The 23,602-nt window shown below is 41.4% G+C and overlaps 1 protein-coding gene and 1 pseudogene across 14 annotated transcripts in view; one reads left to right on the top strand and one right to left on the bottom strand.

The window, feature by feature from the left end:
- The window catches only part of MACF1 (microtubule actin crosslinking factor 1), a 403,924-nt gene that overhangs the window by 314,305 nt on the left and 66,017 nt on the right, over positions 1 to 23,602 (bottom strand). The window lies entirely within an intron of this gene.
- On the top strand, positions 21,684 to 22,587 carry LOC130032094 (calcyclin-binding protein-like; annotated as a pseudogene).

The raw sequence follows: 23,602 nt of genomic DNA, 5'->3' as shown, positions 1-23,602 counted from the left end.
AGTACATAGCTAGGAGTAAATCCTGAGTAACACCAGGTGTGGCTCAAAAACAAACCAAAGGGGAAAAAAATCTAGCGTGAGGCTGGAGAGATAGCACAATGAGCTGAGCATATGTTTTGCACACCGGAAGCCTGGGCTGGCTCTCCAGAACCTTTGACCTCTGAACACAGTGCTGGGAATAGCCTCTGAGTACCACCCTGCATGATATGGAAACACACAAACAAAATTTCTGCTTTCCCTTTGTAACATAAATTCAACTTTCTATCTATTCTCATCCCTTATCCTTAAAACTAGCTATTCCAAAAAACAAAAAAACAAAAAAAAAAAAACCTGCTTCATGACTTATCTCAGAAGAGACGCCAAGCCCAGGCAACTCTCAGGTACACTGGTCTTTGGGCTGAAATCTCTGGGACCTTCTCAGGAGGGGAAGCCCCAGTAGCTGCACTCACACTCCACAGCCTCTGGTATTTAAATGGCCCAGCTTCACAACTAATCTCAAGAGATACTCAGTCAAAGAATTGTTCCAGTTCTCCAGCAACTAGAGCAACACCTCCAAATTCCACAATTCTGACAGCCCAGTAAGAGAACAGCAAAAAGATGACAAGGTAGTACAGAAACCCACTAAGCTCAAAAACAGTCACACAGAAGGTTCAAATAGCAACCAATGACTGAGTAAATACTCAATTACTTTAATAGCACCCTTGTGAAATATAACAATTTTCATAAATTTTCTTTTACTGAGCCATTTTTTGATAATTCCATTTACCATTTTATTATAACAAAGCAATATAAATTTCTTTTCTTTTATTTATAGTTTAGGGGTCACACCTGGCAGTGCTCAGGACTTACTCCTGGCTCTACACCCAAGAATCACTCCTGGTGGAGCTTTCCACTCCATATGGGTGCCATGGATCAGACCCAGGTTGACTGTGTGCAAGAACTGGTATTCTCTTCAATGAGCCATCCATCCCCACACAAGTGGTGTAATGATCCACAGTTAGGATCACTTGTCTGGGATTTCTCAGGAAGGCAGCTGAGAACAAAAACTGGTAGAACAGAGCAGACAAGAGACCTCATATTTCAAAACACCTACTTCAAGAAAACTAGAGATGAAAGATGGGACCAAATAGTAATATAATTTTCCCCCCATAATGTCTCACTCTTTCAGAAAAAGGAACACTGATTGTAATAAAGCCATTTTACACATAAAAGGGCAAAGCATTCACTATTATACCATGAATTCCATAGCCCGCACACATAGCAACAGAACACTAGCAACAGAAGTCAACCCAATATAAACTTATGATGATGGCCCTCTCCAGTTCAATGACACGCAGAAATCCTTAAAATATATACCATTAAAGAAGAGTAAACTTTAACAGTACTTAACTGTCAAGCATCCAAACAAGTACAGGATTTACTGAGGGTCAAGGTGTCTAGTGATGTAAAAAGGTGTTGGCAGGCTTCACCCTTGAAGCATTCAGACTCTCAGATTCCTTGCAGAGAAGTGCCCCATTGTGATATGTTTGCTCAAGGGCTCTGGGAATGGGAGGGGTAGACAGTTCTCACTGTGAAAGATGCAATCCTGTTGGTGACTCAAGCCATTTTCCACTATCCTAGCTGTTGTAGAGAAGATCTCATTGACCCCCACCCAACCCTTCCCAACCCGCACACATAAGTTTACCTCCTTTTAGTCTGTAAACTCCTTACACGCAATATCCAAGCACCCTAACTTTAAGGGGGAAAAAATTATAGTCTGCTTCTACATGTCAACAAAAACACACTGTCCGATATCAATCCTAAGGCTGCTAGTATCAAGTAATTGGAGAGGATTTGCACTTGACTGCAATATGTTGATCTATAACATAGATCATCTCCATCTTTTCCAGAGGCAGACACCTACCAAAAACAAGGATGGTAACAATACAGTGTGTCAACCAGTTCTATCAGGTTAAGCCGGTCCAATTTATAAGCTAGGTTCTATTTCAGTAACGGCAGTTAAAGAAAAAGAATCTCAACCTCGCATCAATCCGGTGTTTTATAGTGGGATTTTCTGCACAGCCTTGGCTAGGTCATTCTTGATACTGCAATTTCTGAATCATTATTAATGAAACAGTCTTGGTACAAGAGGAAGGGCACTAGGATCTGGGACTCTATGAAACCTTTAAAGTCTGGAGCTGCTGGGAGAAAAGCTTCGGAATAAAACAGAGCAGTGATGTGATGATGATATGTGGGAGTTGCTGACTAAGTGAAAGAGACACTTGGCACCTGTCCCATGATGAAATTAACTGGGTAATAAAACATCTGAACCAGCTGGCCACTAAGTCTGAAGACAGGGCTGTCCCTAGAGGGTGCTATCAGAGTACTCAAAGTGTTAAAGTGTTACCCTCAGTGGCTTTCAAAAGTAAAATAACATTTAAAACAGAGATTGAGGATGTGGATCAAGTGGCAGAGTACTTAAGCTGCATTTGGGAGGCCCTCTTTTGATTCCTAGCACTACGTGTGTCCCAGCAGCACCAGTATATATGTTCCTAGTAGCCAGCCCCCAGACATCTCAGGCTTCCACAAAGCCCTGGAGCACTTCTAAGTGTGCCCCTCCCCCCAACAACAAAGTCTAAAATATTCAGAGTTTTTAATATACTTATCAGGAACAGTAATCCTATTTTTATAATTCTAACCTAAAACTTGAATCAAATGTGCATAGAAAAATTATGTACAAGACATTGTCATTATACCATGAAAGTTTCTAAATGTAAAATTATTTGGGGGCTGTTAATAAATGATCCATCCACAGAATTAGATGACATTCCACAGAACTGTTAAGAAATAATAATGCAGGACCTGGGACAGAACTCAAAAGACTAGAGTGCAAGCTTTATGTGCTGGAGACACATACTTCCGACCCCAGCACCACAAGGAACAACAAAATTAAAGCAATGATATTGGGCTGGAGAGACAGCACAGCAGGGAGGATGTTTACCTTGCATACAGACCCAGGGTTCAACCCCGGTACCCACATAGTCCCCCAAGGAGTGACACCTGAGTGAAGAGCCAGGAGTCATTCCTGAGTGCAGAGCCAGGAGTAACCCCTGAACATCACCACATGTGGCCCCAAAGAACAAAACAAAAAAAAATAATATTGCAGGCAGTTAAATGCATTAAGTGTGTTAACACAGGAGACAGGGAGCTAGCCCAAAGGACTAGAGTGCATGCCTAGCATGCACAAGGCCCCAAGTTCAATTCCTGGCACAGCAAAAAAAAAATGTTGACCTAATAATGTTTGTCAGCTAGGTGCTATACAGGTCCCATGTGGGCTACCGAATATTCCTAGGCCAGCAGTGAAAAATCTCATAAACTGAGTAACTAAGCCAGGGGTCAACCAGTAAAGGGAGTTGGGGGGGTGGGGGGAAGTTGGGAAAAGGGAGAGGAAAGAAGAGACAGAGAGAGAGAGAGGGGGGGGGGGAGAGAGAGAGAGAGAGAGAGAGAGAGAGAGAGAGAGAGAGAGAGAGAGAGAACAGCTACCATTAATCTCTATGGAAAAAAAAGTTTCAGTATTTCCTGACCCCTAAACAATGTACAAGACCACACCAAATAACGTATCAAATAAAAAATAAAACTAATGAAGCCAGAGAGATAGTACAGTAGGTAAGGTGCTTGCCTTGCACTCAGGTAAGCTAGGTTCAATTCCTGGCACCCTACATGGTTCTCAAAGTTCCACCATCAATGATCTCTGAGCGCAGAGCCAGAAGTAATCCCTGAGCACTGACAGGTGTGGCCCCAAAAAACAGCAATTTAAAAAAGTAATACAAATGACACTAACAGGTAGTAAAAGTAGGAATGATAATAAAAATGCACAGCCTGTATAAAGCAGTTCCAAATAAAGGAGACTTGTAGTACCACTCTCACTGCTGGGGTACACACATGGCCTCAAAACTGGATTATTGAGAAACACACTCAATGCTAATTTCCTTTCCACAGGTGTGTCAGCACCTATGAAATGCAGAGAGATGCAGGGGAAAACCATTGCCTTGTATCTAATGGTACCTGGCAGCCCTGGACTGAGGGAATACTTGTTTAAAATCTATGGCAACGTTACAGAAATGACTGAAAAGACTAGAACAAAATCACCACATGAACTTCTTTCCAGATTCTCTCTAACCTGAAAACAGGTTCTGAGAAAGATGTAATCAGATGCTTTCTTTGGGTGAAAAGGCAACTAGTAATATCATATATTATATGACATTATACAGTGCATATAAGTGAATGATGAATAAAATATACAACTCATGGAGACAAGTGTGGAGAAAAAGGATCTCTTGCCCTCACTCCAAAGTACCCTCAAAGAGGAAGAAATCCAAACATGTTTTACACATATTCTCCATCAGATACAGAAATCCTCTCTCACTTCATGTGGTCTCTGTCAGACAGAACAATTCAGGCATCTTGTCTGATATGTTCCCTGGCACATATTTCCGTAAAAGGATAAATGAATGAAGTTCTCAGATCAGTCAAGCATTGGGTATACCACTGGCCTCTGTAGACTATCTTTTAAGAGAATTCTAAAAGCTACATATTTTAATATGTGAAAAGTATTGAGACAGTGTCTAGCCCATGGCTGATATTTGATGAGTATTTACTCTTAAGACTGTTATTGAGAGTACCACTACTGCCTCTAGTCTCTAACATAACTTCCTTACATTGAAATCAGTAACCTGGCACCATATTTGTGGGTTGATAGCAAGAGCTGTATCCCCAAGCAGGTAAACTAATCCAACATCCCTCAAGAATGCGCAAGATGCAACAAAGTGTCTAGGAAGAAAAGGAGCAGTAGAGGCAGAGTTTGCCGATTTCTAACTATACACCAGATACTAAATATAAAATTCTTCCAGTTCAATGCCCACAGCATTAAGTGCTTCTAAGTTCATTTTAGAGGTGCAGAACTAAAATTACATGGCAGAGAGCACACTGTATGCTGCTGTGGTCTTCTCTCTGATGTCAGTCCTATACAGGATACTCCCCATGAAAGGTACATCTAGACTATTACTCATTCATTCCTAGGAATGTTATTTATTTGTTCCTAGTAAAGAAAAGGCAAGATTGGGGGTGGGGAGGAGCAGGGGAGAATGTGTAAGTGTGCTGAGAAAACAAAAGACTGCCAAGCTTATATCAATACAACCTCTCCCAAAAGCAGAAATAACTCTTCCTAGGGTTGAATTTCAATACCCTGAGAGAATCAAATCAAGAGTTATTTATTTCCATTAGCCCCAGTGAGATAATGAGGAAAGTTAGAGGGAATTGGGAAATAAAACAACTCTTATTTGGGTAAACTAGAATACCTGCACTAAAGCAGACACAACAGGGGAGGACTGAGTTGTAAGTGGTGTGCTCTCCTGAAAACTCAGGGATCATCTGGGTCACTGCTAAACCTGATTCACACAGGCTGTGGTCATCCCCGTATGCATAACTGCTCAACCTTCGACATAAAGTCAAACCAAAAAAAGAATTTGCTGAATTCTTGTAACGCAATTTCATGTAACGCAATAGTGTTCATCTACAACCTATCTACAGAAAATTCTGGCAGCTTTTAACAAAAAAAAGATGCTAAACCAAGCACAAAAATTTGTAAGTCTACAACTGTACTTCATGGTGTTTCACTAATAAAAATTAAATAAAAAAAGAATGATGCTAAAGATGAAAGAGAGTGGGGTTGAGATAATACAGCGGGTAGGGCGCTTGCCTTGCACTCAGCCAACCCCAGGTTCGATCTGCAGCACCCTATATTGTCTGGTCCCCCGAGCCTGCCAGAAGTGATCCTTGAGGACAACGGGATTAATCCTGAGCATTGCCAGGTGTGCCCCCCCCCAAAAAAAAGATAAAAGACAATGAAACTATACTAAGGAGCTCAGCATATGCGGAGTGGCCTGGTACTCTGAACCCTTTTTTCCTATTGAATGTATAAGCAGGTTAACTTTGATCATCTGTCTGTTCTGTAAACAGGGGAAAAATTCCTGCTTTTGAGTAGGCATCATATCCACTAATATAGGATTCCTCTAAGATAAGAATTAAGGCAAGAAAGCAGGCTGTTGCATGGAACAAAGGTACATTCACACATCTACCTTCACCTGCTCTCTAATGAGGCTCATGAACTTGAAGAGCCATTAAGAAGCATCACTGGATTCTGCCCTGTCCTACCATCTCTTCTCCATAAAACTGAATGAAGTCCAGACCCTCTGCCCTCTCAAAAGTGAGTATTTGTATATCCCTTTATAGCACACAATAGTCTTCATGTATGTTCTCTTAAAAAAAAATAGTTCTTCAACAAATAGAGAAAGACATCTGTAGAAACTGGCAAATGGGAGTCCAGTTTTCCCACTACTCCCCTCATCCTTGGAAACATACATATTCTCTTCTCTACTTTCTCCTGCTCTCTCTCACCTCAGGGTTCCTGTGGGGCCAGCAGTGCAAAATCCTGACTACTGATAATAAAAGGATGATTTGGCACGTTACTAAGGTGAAAATAAAGTCATAAAGGGAAAGTAAAAATATTTCGTCCATTGTTCTCCTTAATAAAGATTCCTCCCTCATACTATCTAATAGCATTTTTCTCATTTATAGCCAGCGACAGCTTTCCAATCATGCGAAACAAATATTATTCCCTTCAAAAAATATTTAACAAAAATCTACTTCCTTTAGTCACTGTTTTACCTTCACAATAGCTTCTCTGGTCTATCAACAAACATTCCTCCTCGTTCCACAAACACTCCTAACTCCCTATTCTCAACAAAGGGGGCTCTGACTCACAAGCAAGTGGAAAACCTGGCTGACGAAAACTAGTTCCACCTACATGACGCTCAGGGACCGGCTGGCAAAAACCTCCACCCACACTGCCCAGGGAATATCCTGGGCATTACTGAGCTCCAAGGAGCAAGGGAATTTCTTCACTGCACATTCAACCAAATATACAGACTGCTGCTGAAGAGACTGAGCACATTCCCTCCTACTCACCCCTGGCCATTTACAAACTCTAGCCCTTCTGTATAATTACCTAAACACACACACACACGCACACGCACATGTACACGTACACACAGACCTACTGATTTGCAAGCTCTCTCTCTTCTGTGTAATTACCAAAATACACACATACTCTCCTCATTGTTAGAAGGCCTTCTAAGTCCCTAAGGAAAAGAGATTAAGTAAAGACCCCACACAACACACACCTCACTGTCTCACAATCAGCAAGGACAAAAGCAGGGAGCTAAAAGGCGTGCAATACCTCTAAGGTTGTTGAGTCCCTCCAGGAACTTCTGGTACTTGTAAGCATTCATGCCTGACCAGGCTGTATTGATTCAGTGGCTGGAAGTAGGCACCATGGCACAGTGACAGCTGAGAAGAGAAAGTCTACAACAGGACTGATCTCTCCGGCCTCACAGCTTCGCCTACTGAGCCCCCAAGACCTGGACTTTGACCACATTTACAAATGACGTCACCAAGAAGTCTCATTACATTACAGTCCTTTGTGCGTCCTCATTTGTTGTACTCAGCGGAAATACCTCACCAGGAGACACCAGCCCCTCCTCTGTGCAAATGAAGCCAGCAACCACAACAGTCCCTGCCTATCATCTGCCACTTCATCTGTCATCCCTCCGGACCCCAGCCCAGGCTCCACCGGGATTACAGCTCCTCTATGCTTAAACTCTATGCTTAAAGAGAGAGGCTTAAGTGCTTTTCAGGACACCAGTTAGGGGCTCATCTAACATTTAAGAACGAAACCTTTAAAGGGCCACACTCGCCGCAAGAATGTCACAACAGGAGTTCCTGGACAAATTATCACATGACAAGAGAGCAGGTTTTACAAAGTAAACAACCAACTCTGCACATTCTCTAGGCAGTCATGTTTATAGACTGGGAAAGGGCCACATGCAGAAGACAGTGCACGTTAACACAGAAGAGTGCAGCTAGAGGAAAAGAAGCAAAAACTGTTCATTCTACTCCCTGAGTGCTAAAAGCACAATTCACAAGAGCCTTCACTAGACATACCTAAGGGGAAAAAATTAGCCTCGGCTTGTTCTTCAAGCCCACATTCTGCCATGAACACGTATCTGGCCTACTTGTTTGTCTCTATGCTTTTTCTGCTTGCTTATTTCCACTCAGAAGCTTATATATTCTCTCTCTCTCTCTCTCTCTCTCTCTCTCTCTCTCTCTCTCTCATGTACTTCTCTTTCTCTCCTTTCACGTCTCTCTTTTTTGTTTGTTTTGTTTTGGGACCACAACCGGTGATACTCAGAGTAGTTAGTCCTGGTTCTGTGCTCAGAAATTACCCTACTTACTGTACTAATGCTCCATCCCCTCTCTTCATACCTTTCTAAATAAATTTCAAAAAAAAACTATCTTGCTTTACCAAACACAAAAAGAAAAAAAAAAACGCAACTGTAGCCTAGACACCGTCAGCCTGCTCCCCACTCTTTCTTCCCTTCATTTCTTTCATTCAGCTGATTTGTTCTGGGGTTGCTTTAGCAATGTCAGTAGCTGCTGCAAATTTCCTTCTACCCCATTGGACTCAAAAAAGATGAACCCTCCCCCCAAAAAATCACAGGTTCTAAGAATAAGCTACATAGGTTACAATCAAAGAGAAATGCCCTTAAAATTTCTATAACATCTTTGTTTTAAGAAATTCCAAGTGGCTCATATGTAAGTAAAAGTAAAGTAAAGGCCCTCCCATTGATCATCGATTTGCTCGGGCGGGCCCAGTAACGTCTCCATTGGAGACTTTGTTGTTACTGTGTCTGGCATATCGAATACGTCACGGGGAGCTTGCCAGGCTCTGCCGTGGGGGCGAGATACTCTCAGTAGCTTGCCGGGCTCTCCGAGAGGGGCGGAGGAATCAAACTCGGGTCGGCCATGTTGGCTGCGTGCAAGGCAAACGCCCTACCGCTGTGCTATCGATTATCCTTATATTATTATTATTATCATTATTGTTATTTTGATTTTACAATCACATCCAGCTGTGATTAAGTGGTTACTCCCAGCTTGGTATTTGGGGGTCATCCCTGGCAGTGCTCAGGCGGGACTATACAGTGCTGGGAACTAACCCACAGTATGCATTCTCATCTAAATTACTTTTCTGGTCCATCATCTGCATTATCAAACTTATCTTTGAATGTTTTATGAAAATAAATGTAAATTTTTATTCACACATTAAAAATAAGGAGACTCATTAATCCAAAAGTCATGACCAGGTCTTACTTATCTTACAATACAAATATCTGACAACATAGAAACTGACAAGGAACCAAAAAAGTCAAACACCACTGAAAACAGCCCCCCTCATAACAGAAACATCCGCTGATTCCCAGGTCTGAACGTTTTCAAAGTAATCTGCCACACCGGCTGCCATTCAGCAACCTGGGGTAAAACCCACAACGTGCCAAATAAAATGTCCCCTAAAACTCCCAATTACACAGACTGGATACAGATGGAGAAACTGTCTAAGTAGCATCATGAACACAGAGAAAAAGGAATACACCCATCTGAAAGAATCAGGTCAAAGAATTTTAACAGCTGCAAAAAATGGGAAGTGTAATAAAAAAAATAAATGACCAATCCAGGATGGGGGACAGGAGAGCAGTTAGAATGGATGCCTAGAATGTGCTCAATCCAGGATCCCTGGCACCAGAAGGTCTCCTAAGCAACATCAGTACAGCCAATAGATCATAGCCAAGCATCACCAAGTGTGGCTGTAGAGGTCCCTGAAGTGTCAGGGAACAAGCAGCACCATATTCTCAGACTCTAGCATTGAGTGTGTATTCACCCTACTATGAAAATCCTGTTATCTTTAAGACCACCGAAGTCTGACAGGCAGCTTAAATTCCTCACCAGTGAAATAAGACTGTAAAATAAGAAAGACACACACTAAACAACTGTTTAGTATCATGTATGCCTGCTGTTAGCCTACTTATTTCTCCAGGGAAATTTTTAAAGAACAGAATGCAGTGAAAAGAACTTGGAATCTATAGTTGAGGTACTGGAGCTCCATAGTTTGTTGCTTAGTGACAAAGTTGGATCTCCAGATGTGACTAGTTAGCTATGTGACTAGCTATGTGACCAGGAGCCCCAAAATTCTTATAAATTGTTACTTTTTAACTTCTTTTAGGTTACCAACAGCAATATGAATCCAATGAAAACTAAAGACACTTCCCCTAGGGAAAAAACACATATTCAACAACATCAAAGTTGGTTTACAAGTGCAGAGGGTCAATGAACCACAGGTAAAGAACCTCTGAATTGATTCTAAACCCTCTTCTGTGTCATGATCTAAAAGTAATGATTACAGTATAATTTGAATTACAAGTACTGAAAAGAATAAGAGTAAAGGCATGACCAACCATCCAGAAAAAAACGGAGTTCTCTTGCTTTATTTAATGGCACTGTAAAATCTTATTCAGGGGCTCCTCCCACCAAAGGGAGGAAAGCATCTTAAACAACAGGAATCTAACAGCAGGAACAACTGACTTAAAATAGACACTTGAACTAAGTGCATTTAAAAGACAACACATGCTAGTTTGTCATTTCCTCTGTTTCACCACTAAAATTCTTCAATAACATTTTATCAGATAAAAATTAAACAAAAGCAAGGATGTTTGGGGTTATGAAATAAGTAATGCTTTCAACTTGTGGGCTTTGGGCCAGTGGGGAGGGTGCAATGGCCTGCATTCCAGTTTTTAATATATCGTGCAAACCACGACCTTTCCAAATACTACTGTCCAATATCTCTGTATGTTCTCTGCAGCTATACATCATTTACCCTCCAACAGGTCCCACAACAGCAAATACTGAGATGCAACCTTGGATGGCAAGAGGGATTCTGCCCTAATTCCCAGACAGAGACAAACACGGAAAGTTTAGGGTCTGGCAATCCTATAGGTAGTTTCTGGCCAGATGCTGACAAAGAGGGGGGGAAAAGAGGTGCTGTCTGGAACAGCCTTTACAGAAGCACAAACACCTCAGAGTTGAGTGAAACTTGACTCAATGCAGGCCAATGAGGAAAATCAGACTACAGTACATGATGTGTGGTCCTTAGGATAGGTCACAGGATGACAATTAGAAAACAATCACTGTTCTACTCTGGAGTGGCTCAGAATGCCAGAGCCCAGGGGAAGTGAAGTCCTGAGTCACTCTTCAAATGAAAAACAAGTCCAACAGGGTTACAGTGAAAGAGAATGTCCAAGGCCAATAAGGTAAGAGCAAGTCCCATTCCATTTTGGGGTTCTTATAGTAGCCCCAAACTCCTCAAGAAATCAATACCTTCCCTAATGCTCTTCAAATAATCTTTCTCCTAAAAGCAGAGGCCCTGCTGTCGCAAAGTATACACTTATTATGATCAATGAGACTAAACCTAGAGAGTCAGTGAGTGGACAGGCAACTCAAGGAATTTGCCCAATCCTTCATTTAATGGTTACACATTCACTATCTAACAGACATGGGCTGAGATGTTGAGAGCACATATTCAGAGAAGACAGGAGGAAAAAGGCATCTGTCTCCTTGGATCAAAGAAAATGGGGAAGTGAAACCATGGGCACAGCTGACTTCCATCTGCTCATTCTCTAGAATAGCCCTGAAGAGAAGAGATGTAAAACCTGGAAGATAACTCATAAAAACACATTCATTTTCAGGGCCTGAGGGATGGCTCAATCAGTCGCTTAGAGCACCTGCTTCGCAAAGCCTAGGGTTATGAAGTCAATCTCTATTGCACATGTGCTGACATAAGCTATTATACATCCCTGATGCCACACGAGCTTTCTAGCCACATCACAGCCTACTGTGTGAGCACCACAACTGAAGTCCACTGTGAGGACAACTAAAAGATGTGAGAACACGACAGTCAGAAAATGCAGCCTCTGGTATGTATGTCAGCACGACAGCAACTGATGCCTATTTCAATCCCCACATATGGTCTCCCTATGCACCGAGGTCACTCTTGAGCAGAGAGCCACTAAACAGCTGCTGAGCACCACTGAATGTGGCCCCAAAACCTTGAAGTAAAATAAAATAATTTTAAAATAAACATATAAAAAGAGGATCCAGGGAGATGATTCAAAGGGATGGAATGTATGCTTTACATGAAGAAATCTAGGTTCGATCCCCAGAAGCACTGAGCCAGGAGCAATACCCCAAGCATCTCAAAATATGCCCCGCCTAAAAAATACATTTCCTTTGGGGCAAAACTGACACTCTGACAGCCAGTTGCCATTGTTACCCCAAAACAGCTGTTGACCCAGGACAACAGCAAAAATGTCTTGGTCATTTAAGTAGTGTTAAGAGCAGGTGCGTGGTTCCTCGTCTTAGAAAGCAACAAAGATCACTTTCTTTATGGTCTCCTCCAGAGAGCAGTGCCTGATGGAGAAAGGGGTTGAATTACATCTGGTTCATCTGGTCTGTTAAGAAGAAAATGAGTTTGCCATCTAAAGAAAGGGTTATCCCAAGGGCCAAAACAGCCTCTGCAGGGCTCAGGAACAGAAGACAAAAGAATTCAGACCTTATGATCAGAAGAAGATCAAAAATGGCAAGAAGCAGGGAGGCATCTTTAAAAAGGAACTAACTTACAGGTTTGACAAAGAACATTATGCCCACCCTGTGCTTAGCCCAAGTCTGAAAAGGTGCTTAGGTGAGATCTATGCTACCAGATCAGAAACTGAGAAATAGTACAGAGGGTAAGGCACAAGGTAGACCCAAGTTCAATATGGTCCATAAGGTCCTTGAGCACCACCAGGAATGATTTCTGAATGCAGAATAACCCCTGAGCATCAGCAGGTGTTGGGAGAAAGGAAGGAAGGAAGGAAGGAAGGAAGGAAGGAAGGAAGGAAGGAAGGAAGGAAGGAAGGAAGGAAGGAGAGAGGAAGGAAGGAAGGAAGGAAGGAAGGAAGGAAGGAGAAAGGAAGACAGAAAGAAAGAAAGAGAGAGAGAGAGAGAGAGGAAGGAAGGAAGGAAGGAAGGAAGGAAGGAAGGAAGGAAGGAAGGAAGGAAACGGGGGCTGGAGCCCGCACAGCGGGTAGGGCGCTTGCCTTGCACGCGACCGACTTGGGTTCGAATCCCAGCATCCCATATGGTCCCCTGAGCACCGCCAGGGGTAATTCCTGAGTGCAGAGCCAGGAGTAACCCCTGTGCATCGCCAGGTGTGACCCAAAAAGCAAAAAAAAAAAAAAAAAAGAAAAAGAAAATAAAAGAAAGAGAAAAAGAGAAAGAAAAAGAGAAAGATTAAGAAAGGAAAGAGAAAGAAAGAAAGAAAGAAAGAAAGAAAGAAAGAAAGAAAGAAAGAAAGAAAGAGAGAGAGGGGGGGGAAGGAAGGAAGGAAGGAAGGAAGGAAGGAAGGAAACAAGCAAGCTAGCTAGCTTTAGGGCCTGGAGAGATAGTACAGTAAGTAGGGCACTTGACTTGCACTCAGCCGACCCCAGTTCCATCCCCAGCCCACCAGGAGTGATCCCTGAGCACAGAGCCAGGAGCAATCACCAGGTGTGGCCCTCCCCAAAAAAAAAGTTAAAGGGAGGGGAGCTTCAAACCAAGTTCCTTAAACATCTTCCACTCTCAACCCCTTTTTGCCTGAGAAATTTTAACCTGATTTGGTCATAGGTATATAATGGAGGCATACAATTAAAACATTTACTGATAATCATTCATAGAAATACCTTTTTAACAAATTTGTCACAACCCATTTAAGAAGGTAAATAAGCATTAGACCACAGACCTCCAAATCAGGTCTGCCTTCCTCATCCTTTTCATTTGACTGTGTGGTCCATGGAAAAAATGAGTGAATCATGTAAGTTGTCTTATACCTAATAGTGATAATGTACTACAGGACCAAATAAACAGGCCTGACAGTACAGCAATGAGGGTGCTTGCCTTGCATGTGGCCATCCTAGGTTGGATCCCTGGCGATTCATACGGTACTCCAAGCAATACCAGCAATGATCCCTGAACACAGTCAACTGTGGCTCAACACCTCTCCCTGCCTCCTGCCAAAAAGACCAAGATGAAAAAGACTAGACTGTGGAGATGGCTTAAAGAGCTGGAGAACATGCTTTGCAAGAGGCCTGAGTTTGATCTTCAGTACTACATGGTCCCCAAGTACCACCAGGAGCAATTCCTGAGCACTACCGTGTGGCTCTAGAAAACAAGAGGAGGCCAGAGACACAGCACAGTATTTAAGGTCTTGCCTTGAATACAGCTGACCCTAGTTCAAATCCTGATACCATACATTGTCACCAGAACACCACCAGAAGTGAATGCTGAGTACAGAGACAGAAGCAAGCCCTGAACACCATGGTGTAAACCCAAACATCACTCCCTGCCCCGAAAAAAAAAAAAAAAAAAAAAAACTCTTACCAACTAGGAGGGAAGGCAAAGAAAATCTGCTCTTCATTTAGTCTTTTGGGGTGGGGGTTGGGGGGTCACACCCAGCTGTACTCAGGGTTTCCTCTGGGTTTTGTGTCCAGGGATCACTCCTGGTACTACCTGGGGGACCATGGGTAGTACTGGGAATCAAAATGGAGTCAGCCACCCCTTATATCTGGCCCCAAATATCCACTCTTAGGGATTAATCTGTGCCTAAATTATACTACACAAAATTCTAGGAGTAAACTTAGGTTTGCCTCTGTATTCATAAAATCATAAAATAATCTAAAAATCTCACTTGTGCATGCTAAGGATCTGAAGCAAATTCAGAGACAAAACATCAATTATTGGAACAAGTTTACAGATCTCCAGAAGAGAGGTGAGAAGGAAATTTATTGTAACAAAGGCATATTGAAACAGCTATAGACATCCAGGTAAGCGTCCTCTCCTCCAAGCCTGTTTCTACCAACTCCAAGAGTATCCAGAGGACCCAGCTATACTTGCTGTGAATCAAATTAAAATGATCCCACGTTTAGTTATTCTCACCAATCTGAGGGATAGGGTTAAGGAGATGGGTGCTTGGTAGCCCCATTCACCTGGACTCCTCTACCAGCAAATAAAATAAGTCTCAAAAAATGAAATCAAATTCAGTAGCATTCTTTTGTTGCTTCTTCGCAGAGGAAGGAAGAAAAATAAACATTTTTGAGAAGTCAAATTCCAGACACTAAAAATAACATAATGGAATTTTCCTCTGAAACTGCCTTTAACTAACAATGAGGTTATATTTTAAAAAATAGACTTTATAAAGGAGACTGAAGGGTGGGGGGGGTAAGAGTTCTAAGAAATTTATTTTTGAGACTAAGATAATATTCTGTGGGAGAACACCACAAAGTTAAGGAGGTAGTAAAAGTACCTAATACAAATTCAGTGTGTCCTATCTATTTAAAAAGCAGTGGGTACATATGTATCTATTACAGTAATATTATCTACATTGTTAGCATGCCTCTAAAATTCTTTTTCTTTGTTTTGGTTTTGGGGGTCACATAAGAAAGAGCTCAGGGCTTACCTCTGCACTCACAGATCATTCCTAGTGGGGCTCAAGGAACCATAAGATATGCTAGGGAATTGAATTCAGGTCCCGCATGCAATGCAAGCACCTTCCCCTCTGTATTCTCTCTGGCCTCCTGAAAATTTTTCATATAAAATTAAAGCAATAGATCAAACTATTCATAAGATTTACAAATATGTAGGGCTGGAGAGATAGTACAGCAGATAGGGCGTTTGCCAGGGTTCAATCCCTGGCATACCACATGATCTCCTGGGCACTGCAAGGAGTGATTCTTGAGTGCAGAGCCAGGAGTAACCCCTGAGATTCTCCGGGTGTGATCCAAACTAAAAAAAAAAAAAAAAAAAAAAAAACCCAATATACATACCCTTTAACCAGGCAATTTCACAATCAAGAATTTTCCCTAAAGTTAAATATCTATGCAAATAAAAAGCATACAGTAATGTTTTTTATAGCACTGTGTGGAAAAGTGACTACATAAATAATAATATATCCAAATAATGGATGGGAATAGAGAGGAAGGGGTCATTATGTGCTGAAAATAATCTTTTATGTATAATAGATAATATAAAGTCATGTCAAAACAGTATATGTTATTCTCTCTAGGCAATATTTTTGCTTTTGTTTTGTGAAATATACAGAATTTGTGTCCCAAAGGGGTCGGGTTTTTGTTTGTTTGCTCACCACACCCAGCTGTGCTGCAGGAAAGGGGCTATTCACAGCACACTGCTCACAGTGCTCTCCACTTTTGCTGTGATAGTGGGGGGTGGGGGAACCCCCACTGGCTCCAGAGGTGCCGGGAGCAAATATCCCCACTCACCACACAGAAAGCAAGGAGCTCTCCCTCCAGCCCCCGAGGCGGAATTTTTTGTTGTTGTTGTTCACTGTTAATTCCCCAAACCTAGAATAGTGCCTAACACATAGTGGAAAGTCAGTAATTGCTGAATTTCTTAAAATTAATAAATGCACATATCATCTCTGGGAGGAAACACAAATTGATAAATGTAAATGGTCTCTGAGGGGGGAAGCGGCTGGAATGGAAAGAATATTTTTCTCTCTTTGTCTTCTGACATCTTTTGAATATTTAATTGTTATTATATTTAATCATATTAAGTCAAAAAATAAACTTTAAAAAGTTTAAGAGCCAAGAATTTGAGGTTCTGAATCCTGATCCCGGTACTGCCTTTGACTTCATTCCCTTCCCACTCAGACCTTCAACCAGAGTCAAACGTGTAGAGGACAGACATTAAGAGCATTGTCTCTTCCCATGAGCAGCTAGGGAAGACTGCCCAAAGAGATGATGCTCGTACTGGGACTCTGAGCCAGAGAATTAGAGAGAGAAACAGGAGTGTCTCAGAGGAAACAAAGTAGAAACATGAGAGAACACAATGCATTTAAGGAACTAAAAATACTTTGATATGGGTAGCAGGCAGGGTACTCTTTATCCTGAATAATGATAGCACCATGTGAAAGCTTTGTATGTCAGTCTCAAAAACAAAACAAAACCATATTTCACTCTAAAGACAATAAGAATCCACTGATAAGTTCCAAACTTGGGAGGAGTGATGGCTTTTATGATCAGACTGTCATTTCAGAAAGAACATTTCAGCAATAATGAAAAGAGGAGGTGCCAGAAGAGAAGACAAGAAGTTAGGACTCCATTATTATTAGTGAGAAATAACAGAACCTAAATTAAGTAAAGGTAGTACTGAAGATGGGAAGAAAGAAAGTGACATGAGATTTGAAAAAGAACTATACAATATTTGATTGCTGTTTTCAGATGGTGAGGGAGCATGGATGAAAACAAGACAGGGAAGATTCTCAAATTCCCAAGTATCAAGTTTGTGTCAGTGAGCAGGAGTAGGGGGAACAAAAGCAAATTTACAAGGGTGAGGATGAGGGTTCAGTCTGGAACATGTTGAGCAAAAGACACAGATTTATTTCCAGTTCAAAGACTTCCAGTTCAAATACAAGTGGCTGGTGCTCAGTAAAGAGCTCTGGTACAGCTTCTGAAGCCATAAGAATGAATAAAGTCATTCAAGAAGACAATGCAGAGGCTCATTTCTAGATCAAAACCTAGAAAGTACCTTTTTTTTTTTTTCCAGGAGGGGAGGTTGAGGCCATACCTGGCAATTGCTCCTAGCTCTTTACTTCTGGTGGTGTTCAGGGGACCATATGAGATGCTGGGTCGGCCATGTGCATGGCAAGTGCCCTACCACTTGTAATATCTCTCCAGCCCCTAGAAAGTACCTTTAAAAAGTGGCGACCAGAGAACTAGTATTAGGGTTAAGGCACTTGTCTTATATGCAGCCAAATCCAGTTTGATGCCCAGTATCACATATGGGCCCCTAAGTACCACCAGAAGTGACAATGAGTCACAACCAGGAGTAACCCCTGAGCATTACAGGGTGTGGCCCCTAAAACTCAAAATAAAAATTAATATAAACCTGTAAAGAGATTAAGAAAATCAAAAGAGGCTGAAGTCATTAAAAATTAGAAATGAAGAACATTTCAGAGGATAGCATGTTTCATGGGATATAGTACGATAAAAGGTCAAGTAAAATGAAGACTGAAAATTTACCACAGGGCTTGTCAATTAGGAAGCAATTAGTGACCCTGGCAACAATAATGTCAGGAGAGCAGAGTGAGCTGGAAGCTGAAGGAACAAGTACATTATACTCATTAATTTCAGGAAAATAAAACATGACTGTGAAAGGAGACTCTCTCACTTAAGCCCTCATTTTCCATTTACCTTCCCATACTATAACTCAGTACTTAAGAAAAATAATTAGGGAAATGCACATAATATAGTATAGTATTTATTAGGTATTAGGTATAAGATGATAATAACATAGTCATTATTACAACTCTATATTAAAGCTGGCTCAACTTCTCCAACAACAACTAAATTTTTTTGAATACTTACGTGCAAAAAACAGAGACGGCAATGTGGGATATAAAAGTTTTTGATCTCTAGGAACTTACACTCAACCCGGGTTCAATCTGTAGCACAACATAAGGTCCCCCAAGCTCCCTGGGCATAGAGCCAAGAATAAGCCCTGAGCATAGTTGGGTATGGTCCAAAGCAAACAAACTAAAAAAATGAAACAGGAAAAGAACGACCACTGGTGTAGGAACTGACTTCCAGTGGAGTGATCAGGGGTTTCCTAGAGGACTTGAAGGTAGACCGTAAACAATGGGCAAGATTCTATCTGGCAGACACAAGGAACAGAGGCCCTCAGGAAGACAGTCTTCTATGTTTTGGTCTGGTTTTGGTTTTTTTGATGGGGTCTAACCCAGATGTGCTCAGGGCTCACTCCTGGCTCTACACTCAGGGATCATTCCTAGATGTGGTAGGGGGTCCATACTGGGTACTGAGGTAAAACCCAGGTCAGCCAGCAGCAAGTACGACAATTACCTTACCTGCTGTACTTACTCTGGTTCCCCAGGAAGACAGTCTTGTCTGGCTTAGATGTGAAGAAACAATTGGAAAAGAGAGGTGGAAACATTATTCTGGAGGACTTTAGGTATCAGCCTGAGATAACTGAACTCTGCCTCTCTTCTCAAAGTTGTTCAGCAGTGCCAACCCCTATAGGGCATTTCCATGTGAGCATGCCAGAGCAAGTGGAATGTAAATTATCAAAAGAGAACTCAGGTTTCCTCCAAAGTCAATGCCACCTTTTAATTCCGCACTTCAAGTAATGGTATGCTTCACCCCCAGTATTCAAGCCATCTCAGTTCTCTCAGTGTATCTCACAGTCATTCCCTCCAGTTTAATCCTATCTCTCACCTGTATTGCTCAAAAAACCTTGAAAGAATGGCTTTTCCTCCTTTTCATCCATTCCACATTATACATGCAACTATATTTTCCTATATCAAGGCCTAATTAAGTCATTCCAATACCTAAAACTCCCATGACTAAAACCTAACATAGGAGGGGGGTAGGGGAAGTAAAGAAATCGAAAAACCCAACTACACAAAAAATTTTTGTGCATTAAAATTTTAATATGCATGTTAGCAACATGCATATTAAAACGTTTTTAAAAGGGGCAGGAAGAGAGTCCAGCGGATAGGGTTGTTGCCTTGCATGCAGCCAATATGGGTTCAATCCCTGGCACCCCAAGCACCATCAGGAGTGAATCCTGCACACAAAGCCAGGAGTAAGCTCTGAGCACTGCAACGTGTGGTCCAAAAACAAAACAGCTGTCTGCCTTGCAAGTATATAGTTATAAATTTAAATCCTGCTGACCAATATGTTCAAAGCACAATACTGACAACTCTGCTGTTTAAGCCTGGCACCTATGCTATCTGCAACCCCAAGAACCACAGGTGACTTCTGGCTAAAACTTAACTCCTGATGAGCACCATAACCATAATTTATTTTTGCCTCAACTTAAGAGTACAAACCCCAGCCAAGCATGTATGCAATTAAAGAATGCAAACCTCACTGTGCACCGCTGTCCAAATACATAGGCAACCTTACATGTGACCCCAGGTGAGCATCACAGATGAGAATGTAAAAACATCAGTCAGAGCCACACGCATGAATGTGTGTGTGTGTGTGCGCACGCGCGCGCGAGCGCAAACCCCAGGTTATCACATATGTTTATCATATCAAAAATGACAGAGAATGGGCACTGGTGGAGGGATGGGTACTGGATCATTGTATAACTGAAACCCAAGCACAAAAATTTGTAAGTATACAACTGTACCTCATGGTGTTTCACTAATAAAAATTTAAAAAAATAAAATAAAATCTTATTATGAAAAAAAATGACAAACAGAAGGGACAGGAGAGAAGGGATTAAAAGAAAAATGAAACAAAATCATCTCAAGATTACTTATAATACCTAACAGAATGTAAATTCTATGTAAATATCTGTTATATGGTTCAGTGAATAATGACAAGAAAAAAAGATCCAGACATGTTCAGTACAGACTTGTAGACCTAAGTACATAGTACCCATTTTCAATTCAGAGCTGGCTGAATCAGAGGGCTGCAGAACCCATTATGATAGAAGGCCAAAGTCATAATCATCTGTTTATTGCATCAAATTGACTTGTGTAGTAAGGCACACAAGAGAATACTGATAGAATATATAAATTATATGAACATATTGTTGACACTGGAAGTTTTTTTTTTTATCATACAGTAACTAAAGAAAATAAATTTGGAGCTGGAGTAATAGCACAAAGGGTAGGGTGTTTGCCTTGCACACGGCCAACCTGGGTTCAATTCCCAGCATCCCATATGGTCCCCTGAGCACCACCAGGGGTAATTCCTGAGTGCAGAGCCAGGACTAATCTCTGTGCATAGCCAGGTATGACCCAAAAAGCTCAAAAAAAAAAAAAATTCAAACTCTATTTTGCAAAGCATGTATTTAAGGCACATATGTTTGCATAAGAACAAGGCAGAAAATACAGAAAAATGTTTAGAGTTATTAAAAATGGTAGAATTTCAGGTGGCTTACATGTTATAGTTTTATTTATTTTGTAATTTTATCCACTAAACAGAAAATTTGGGGCCAATTTTAAAAGGGAGGGGAGAGCCTACAACAACCAATATTCAACAGTATATTCAACCAATATTCAACACTCTCAAATTTTCCAAAACATCTTTTACCTAGAGACAGGAGGAACTTTTATACAAATCAACAACCCAACAAGTTATGGCATCACAGAAACAAGAATAAAGAAGGTACAGTCTTCTCTCAATGAACCTATGGTCTAGAATGCTATATAATTAGATTATTGTGAAATAATAGAACAACTATGACAAAGGGATTGTAAAGTACCATAACTCAGAAAAGGAGGAAAGACTACAGAACACCATAAAAAAAAAAGGTTAGTTTTGAGCTAGAACAAAAGATTACACTCTGAACTCCCAAAAGATTGAAATTGACAATACTACCCAGGTTAATGATCAATAAGCAAAGAGGAACTAAAACAAGGTAGTGGGCCTGGATGACAGTTCAAAAGGCTACAAGTGCCTGCCTTGTAGAGACCTGGGCTCAACTGCTAGGAGCACAGGCAGGGAGTGACCAAGAGTAGTCCCTGAATAGTCCCTAGACTACAAACTACTGCCAGGTGTAGTTCAAAACTCAAAATAAAATTTAATTTAAATGTAAAAATAGAGAACAAACACACTATGTGCGCATGGCAGCCTCAGCGGCTGTGGCCCTGCCTTTCCTGTTTCCAGCGCAGCTCGGGGCGCCTGCCTGGTCCAGTCATGGCTTCAGTCCTGGAGGAGCTACAGAAAGATCTAGAAGTGAAAGTTCTACTGGGAATGACCTCTAGAAAAAGAGTCTGCGATGTCCTTACAGCTGAGAAATCTAAGACTGAAACAGAAATCAAGAACAAGATGCAACAGTAGTCACAGAAAAAAAATGGCTCTTGTCAACAGTGAAAAGTCTGGTGGCAGCTCTGGTGGCTCCAGAATCAACAGGCTACACAACGAAGATCAGAAATTATGGATGGGATCAGTCCAATAAGTTTGTGAAGATCTACATCAACTTAGTCGGAGTGCAAGGTACCCCCCCAAGAGAATGCAGATGCATTTCACAGAGAGGTCATTTAATCTTTTGATCAAGAACCTAATTGGGAAGGATCACTCTATGATGGTGAACAATATCTGAATCCCATCTCTGTAGAAGGCAGTTTCAAAATGGTCAAGACAGTTACAGTTCTGATCTTATGTAGGAAGGTCAAGAACACACAGTGGGACTGCCTGACTCAGAACAAGAAAGCTGCAAAGAGAAAGAAAAGCCCTTCAAGAATACCGAGACAGGGCTGGAGTGATAGCACAGCGGGTAGGGCGTTTGCCTTACACGCGGCCTGACCCGGGTTCAAGTCCCAGTGTCCCATATGGTCCCCCTGAGCACCGCCAGAAGTAATTCCTCAGTGCATGAACCAGGAGTAACCCCTGTGCATCGCTGGGTGTGACCCAAAAAGCAAAATAATAATAATAATAATAATAATAATAATAATACCGAGACAGATCCTAGTGAGGGACTAATGAAATACTCTTAAGAAAATTTATGAATACAGAGATTAAAAATGACATGAAGTGAACCATTAATAAAGCCTGGGTAGAATCAAGAGAGAAGCAAGCCAAAGGAGACACAAAATTTTGAGGCTTCAAAGTCTAGTTTTGGGGACAATAAAGCTGATAGATAGACTGAGGTTTCCAGTAAAGAAATGTTGTAGAACTGCACCAATATATTTCACAGCGATTTATAGTCTTTTAAGTACCAGCCTGTTCTTTCTTTCCTATTCAAGAGTTTATTTAAATAAAAGCTTATTAAACTTCCTCTAGGGCTAGAGCAATAGCACAGCAGGTAGGGCATTTGCCTTGCAGGCAGCCAACATGGCCGACCCAAGTTTGATTCCTCCACCCCTCTCAGAGAGCCCAGCAAGCTACCAAGAGTATCTTGCCTGCACGGTAAAGCCTGGCAAGCTACCCCTGACGTATTTGATATGCCAAACACAGTCACAAGTCTCACAGTGTTACTGGGCCCGCTCAAGCAAATCGATGAACAATGGGAGGACAGTGATACAGTGAAACTTCCTCTAAAGATGGTTTCTATAGTATCCACTTTTGTTCAAGAAAGGATAATATTGCATTCTAGTGGGAACCGTAAATAAACAAGTCTTGCCTAATTTTAAAATAAATAAATAAAAATAGGGACCAACGAAATAATAAAGAGGTTAGAGCACACACAACACAAGTAGGATGGCCCTAGTGAACCCTGGCACCACAGGGCCCAAGCAACACTATATCAGCAGGTCCTTGCATTAATCCACCTGCCAGGTTGGCTGAAAATCATAAAGAGTGCCCCCTAGGCCTCCTGAGCAACACTTGGGAGTCCCTCTTAAATATTAAAATCAAAACTTATAAAAAGCTTTAATAACAGGGTGGTAGGTCCAGCAAGGCAAGAAATATTGTTGAGATGCTTCTGAGCTAGAACTTAAGTGTCCAGTCGGATACAGAAAATGAAGAAAGTTTTTTTTTTATCATATGCAATCAAATCTGAATTTCCCACCTTCAGTAAATTGGTGGGAAATAATGTTGATATCTGAGAAAGAGCACAAAGGAAGAAAAACAGGTTTGTCGCTTAACATGTATTTTATTTATGAGCAAATAATTAC

Source organism: Sorex fumeus, unplaced genomic scaffold, assembly GCF_029834395.1.
Source record: "Sorex fumeus unplaced genomic scaffold, SorFum_2.1 ptg000047l, whole genome shotgun sequence".
Classification (NCBI taxonomy): domain Eukaryota; kingdom Metazoa; phylum Chordata; class Mammalia; order Eulipotyphla; family Soricidae; genus Sorex; species Sorex fumeus.
The sequence above is the reverse complement of the archived record's forward strand: the minus strand, read 5'-3'. Positions and strand labels throughout refer to the sequence as shown.